This window comes from Triticum urartu, chromosome 7 (genome assembly GCF_003073215.2).
Source record: "Triticum urartu cultivar G1812 chromosome 7, Tu2.1, whole genome shotgun sequence".
In the NCBI taxonomy this organism is placed as follows: Eukaryota; Viridiplantae; Streptophyta; class Magnoliopsida; order Poales; family Poaceae; genus Triticum; species Triticum urartu.
The window spans coordinates 43,736,715-43,742,714 of NC_053028.1; positions in this window are offsets into that span (position 1 = coordinate 43,736,715).

The window sequence follows — 6,000 nt, forward strand, 5'->3', positions numbered from 1 at the left end:
GCAGGACTGGTAAACTGAACAGAGAAAGTACCAAAATTTAACAAGTAGCAGAACAGCCTGGAAACAGTGTTGGCCCCCAGCGGCAGATTGGGGCCAATATTGACACGCTCCATTCACCCTATTTTACCCCACCACCCAACAATTACTGTTCTTCTACCCCCGAGTCAGACGCACACCCACCAGAACACCACAACCCGCCGGAATGAAACTCGCCCCTGCAATAGCACGCCGAAAGGCCACGGCTTCGGCCTGGAAAATATGGTCGCATCACAAATCTGCAGGTCGGCTGCTCCTGCGAGGCCGCAACCCACCCGGATCAAATCAAAGAAATAAATGGAGCAAAATTTGATACATGCAAAGCTAGCACCTGTGGACAAGAAAAGCCATGGATTCAAAACCATCCGCGGAGGAAAAGATTCAAATACTACCTCCATTTCAATTTACAAGTCCTACGCATATACCTAGGTTGCTAATTTTATTCCCCTAATTTAAACTATATAACACAAAAATTATACCATCTGAAAATAGAACATCTGAACTTTATATTGGTATATGTTTTTTAATATATGACTTGTATTAGGTTGGTCAAATTGACGACCTAGGCGCGCACGCCCTGTAAACTGAGAGAGAGATAGTAGAACACATAAAACTGGCCATGACGAGCCGACATGATGGGAAAGAACTCACCTGATCGGAGCTCCCGAGGTGGACGATGGTCTCCTGCCACTGGATCTAGAGTTTCGACCCTTCCGTGTTTGACTGCTTCCGGTGGATTTGGGCGGAACTTAATGGAACCGGCGGTGGAACCGAGTCCCGCTTGAGAGACACGAGGACCTTGCCGCAGTCAGGCTGCCCGTAATGAAAGTATCATAGGTAGTATAATGCATGCCAACTAAGCAATTTTGATGGAGTGACATATAATTAAATGAAGAAAGAGAGGCTTGAGTATCATATCATGATACCGTATCATATTAAATGATGTGCTACTTTGTGTCATGCATGGCAATAAATGTAGTCCTCTATGATACCAACATATGATACTATGCATTAGGGATGTAGTATCATAGACTAGTATCATATGCATGATACTAGTATATGATACTCCCCATTACAACCAGCCGATGGTGCCGGTGTTAGACTTAATCCAGTAGGATAGGTTGGATCTTATGCCTAGAATTCAGATCACCTAATTGCATATGATCATAGAGGGGTTGAGTTCTTACCACCAATTAAGAAGCCATTGGTGTAGGCGATGCGAAGTCCCATGCCTGCTCGATGCAGGCTTGATGCAGGCTCGGTGAAGATGCTCGCTGCAGGTAGCGGCGTCCCTCCGGGCGCCACCGGCACTGCCCTGGGACAGGGGCAGAGCTTGGAGATGATCTTCCCGTCGTGCAGCGCTCCCCCAGATCGGTTAGGGTTTAGGGATGTGGGCAGCAGGAGTAAACCGTACGAGAACTCGTCTAGCGTAGGTGCCGGATGTTCCCCCGTCTTTTTATGTGCGCTGGCGACAGGGGACCAAAACCATAGTTGGTTAGGGTGCCCCCGATCAGGGCGCGTAAGTTGAGATCGAGGGGTACGAACGTTGGTTCGTGGCCTCCCTGTTTCTCTGTTTAACGTAACTTTATTTCTGGTCTTTTATTTTCGTTTTGGCCCATTGGGCCTCTAGATCAATACCAACATTCTCCCCCTTGATCGTTAGGCTCATCAAAGTGGAACACATTTTACTTATTGGGAGTGGTTTATATTAGCGGTCCGATAATTCCAGAATCAAGAGGCTTCCAATAATCCCATGCCGGCTACATGCTCACGAAATATATTGCGTGGTAAGCTTTTAGTAAGCGGATCCGCAAGCATACGTGTCATACTGATATACTTAACATTAATAGTTTGATCCTGGATTCTATGTTGAACAACATGGTACTTTAGGTCAATGTGCCTGGCAGCAGCACTTGACTTGTTGTTATTCACATAGAAAACTGCGGGTTCATTATCGTAGTACAATGTCAGTGGTTTGGAAATGCTGTCAACCACTTTAAGTCCGGGAATGAAATTCTTTAGGAATACAGCCTGCCCAGTGGCCTCAAAACATGCTAGATATTCTGCCATCATCGTAGATGAGACAACTATCTTTTGCTTGGAGCTTTTCCACGATATGGCTCCTCCAGCGAGTGTGAATATATAACCTGACGTGGATTTCATACTATCCACACACCCGGCAAGATCAGAGTCTGAATAACCAATAACTTCCAGGTTATCGGACTTTCTATATGTAAGCATGAAATTTTTAGTACCTTGCATATAACACAAGACTTTCTTTGCGGCCTTCAAGTGGTTCGGTCCTGGATTAGATTGAATCCCGATTACAAAAGCTAAGTCAGGGCGTGTACATACTTGAGCATACATGATGCTTCCGACAGCTGAAGCATAAGGAACCGACTTCATATGATCAGTTTCATTTTGGTTCCTCGGACATTGGAATGTCACAAACTTATCGCCCTAACTATGGGGGCAGGTGAGGAAGAGCACTTATGCATATTGAATTTTTTTAGTACTCTCTCAAAGTATGCCTTTTGCGATAGTCCTAATGTTCGTTTGGACCTATCTCGATGAATCTCGATGCCAAGGACATACGAGGCTTCACCGAGATCCTTCATGTCAAATTTTGAGGACGGAAATCTCTTGGTCTCATGCAACATATCTTTATCGCTGCAAGCCAATAGAATATCATCCACATATAGGACTAAAAATGTGAACCTGCTGCCTTCAAATTTAACATATATGCAGTTGTCCACTTCATTCTCTTTAAAACCAAAAGTTCTAATAATCTCGTCGAACTTTAGGTACCACTGCCTTGAAGCTTGCCTCAAGCCATATATGGATTTCTTTAAATGACATGCCATGTGTTCTTTTCCTTCCACGACAAAACCTTCAGGTTGAGTCATGTAAACTTCTTCTTTTAAGTCACCATTCAAAAATGCTGTCTTGACATCCATTTGATGCAGCTCCAAATCATAATGAGCTACAAGTGCCATGACAATCCTGAAAGAATTTTTGGATGACACAGGCGAGAAGGTCTCCTTATAATCGATTCCTTCTCTCTGTGTAAAACCTTTTGCTATAAGTCTCGCTTTGAACCTTTCGACGTTCCCTTTGGAATCATATTTGGTTTTGTAGACCCACTTGCAGCCTACCCTTTTGGCTCCATCAGGAACTTCTACTAAGTCACAAACATCATTCGAGCTCATAGATTTCAATTCGTCTTCCATGGCTACCAACCATTTGGACGAGTCTTCACTTTTAGTGGCTTCTTTATATGAGGTCGGATCTTGTGCCTTCCCTATGTAATTTTCATCCTCACACATGAAAGTCACATAATCGCTAGAGATGGCCTTTTTCTTTTCCCATTGTGATCTTCTCGTAGGCTCATTAGTATGCGTATTTTCTCTTGCCCGAGAAGGTTGAGGATTAACATTGGGTTGAGGCTCATCATTTGGCTGAGGATCCTCATCAGGCCGAGGATCTTCATTATGCTGAGGCTCCTTGTCGGGTTGAGGATCCACTTCAGGTTCGGGATCACCAGTAGGTGTCTCGTGCATATTAGGCATAGGGATAAAGTTCTGTTGGATAGTCGGGGGTGGAACGTACACCCGCTTCTCCTCAAGATCAATGGCCCTAACCTCAGTGACTTCATTATCCTCAAAAAACACCACTTGCCTGGTTTCCACAAACTTGGTGGTATGACCTGGGCAATAAAAGCAATATCATTTTCCTCTATGAGGATACCCAATGAAAAAACAACTAACTGTCTTTGGGTCCAATTTCTTAATATGTGGATTGAATACTTTAACTTCAGCCGGGCAGCCCCACACTCGTAAGTAATTCAAGCTTGGTTTCTTTCCCGCCCACATCTCGTAAGGTGTGCTCGGTGCTGACTTAGTTGGAGCAAGATTTAGGATGTGTGCAGCTGTTTTCAATGCCTCCATCCAAAGGCTTACTGGTAAGTTCGCATGACTAAGCATCCTATGTACCATATCCCTAAGAGTGCGGTTGCGACGCTCAGCTATGCCATTTTGCTGAGGTTCACCAGGCATTGAATATTGGGCAATTATTCCATTTTCAGCAAGATATTTTGCGAACGGTCCTGAAATTTGCCCATAAGGAGCATGCCTGCCATAATATTCTCCCCCGCGGTCAGACCGTACTACTTTGATCTTTAGGTTGAGTTGATTTTCAACCTCGGCTTTATAAATCTTAAATTTGTCCAATGCTTCAGATCGATCACGTATGGGGTAAATATAGCCATAGCGAGAGAAATCATCTGTGAAGGTAATTAAAGAATCAAAACCATCCATAGACTTTACGTTAAAAGGTCTGCATATGTCAGTATGAATAAGTTCAAGGACCGATGTGGCTCTTACTGCTCCTTTCTTGATTGTTTTCACATATTTTCCCTTAATACAGTCAATACAATTGCCCGCATCAGAGAAATCTAGCGGAAGAAGTATTTCTTATTTAATCAATCGGTCCATTCTCCCCCTCGAAATGTGGCCCAGGCGACGATGCCACAATTTCGAAGAAGGATTGATACTTCTCCCATTTTTTTATGATTGCGTTCATTCATATTCATTTCACAGAGATTCACACACATAGGATGACCGGAAAGATTTAACATATAAAGTTTGCCTCGTCGGACGGCGAGACCAACGTCCTTATTACAATACTTTAAAAAACATTGTTTCTCCCCAAAGGTACAATGAAATCCAAAATCATCTAAACATGAAACTGAAATCAAATTCCTACTCAAAGTAGGCACATAAATGAAGGAAATATGCCCTAGAGGCAATAATAAATTTATTATTTATTTCCTTATATCGTGATAAATGTTTATTATTCATGCTAGAATTGTATTAACGAGAAACATGATAGATGTGTGAATACATAGACAAACAGAGTGTCACTAGTATGCCTCTACTTGACTAGCTCGTTGATCAAAGATGGTTATGTTTCCTAACCATAGACATGAGTTGTCATTTGATTAACAGGATCACATCATTAGGAGAATGATGTGATTGACTTGACCCATTTCGTTAGCATAGCACTTGATCGTTTAGTTTGTTGCTATTGCTTTCTTCATGACTTATACATGTTCCTATGACTATGAGATTATGCAACTCCCATTTACCAGAGGAACACTTTGTGTGCTACCAAACATCACAACATAACTGGGTGATTATAAAGGTGCTCTACAGGTCTCTCCGAAGGTACTTGTTGTGTTGGCGTATTTCAAGATTAGGATTTGTCACTCCGAGTGTCGGAGAGGTATCTCTGGGCCCTCTCGGTAATGCACATCACTTAAGCCTGGCAAGCATTGCAACTAATGAGTTAGTTGCGGGATTATGTATTATGGAACGAGTAAAGAGACTTGCCGGTAACGAGATTGAACTAGGTATTGAGATACCGACGATCAAATCTCGGGCAAGTAACATACCGATGACAAAGGGAACAACATATGTTGTTATGCGGTCTGACCGTTAAAGATCTTCGTAGAATATCTGGGAGCCAATATGAGCATCTAGGTTCCGCTATTGGTCATTGACCGGAGACATGTCTCGGTTATGTCTACATAGTTCTCGAACCCGTAGGGTCCGCACGCTCAAAGTTTCGGTGATGATTGTATTATGAGTTTATGTGATTTGATGTACCGAAGGTAGTTCGGAGTCCCGGATGAGATCGGGGACATGACGAGGAGTCTCGAAATGGTTGAGACGTAAAGATCGATATATTGGATGACTATATTCGGACAACGGAAACGTTCCGAGTGATTCGGGTATTTTCGGGGGTACCGAGGAGTTACGGGAATACGAGGAAGAAGTAATGGGCCTCATGGGCCAAGTGGTGGAAGAGAGGAGGCAGGGCGCGCGGCCCCCTAGCCCAAACCGAATTGGACTAGGGGGCGGCCCCCCTTTCCTCCTTTTCCTCCTTCTCCTTCCTTCTCCTTCC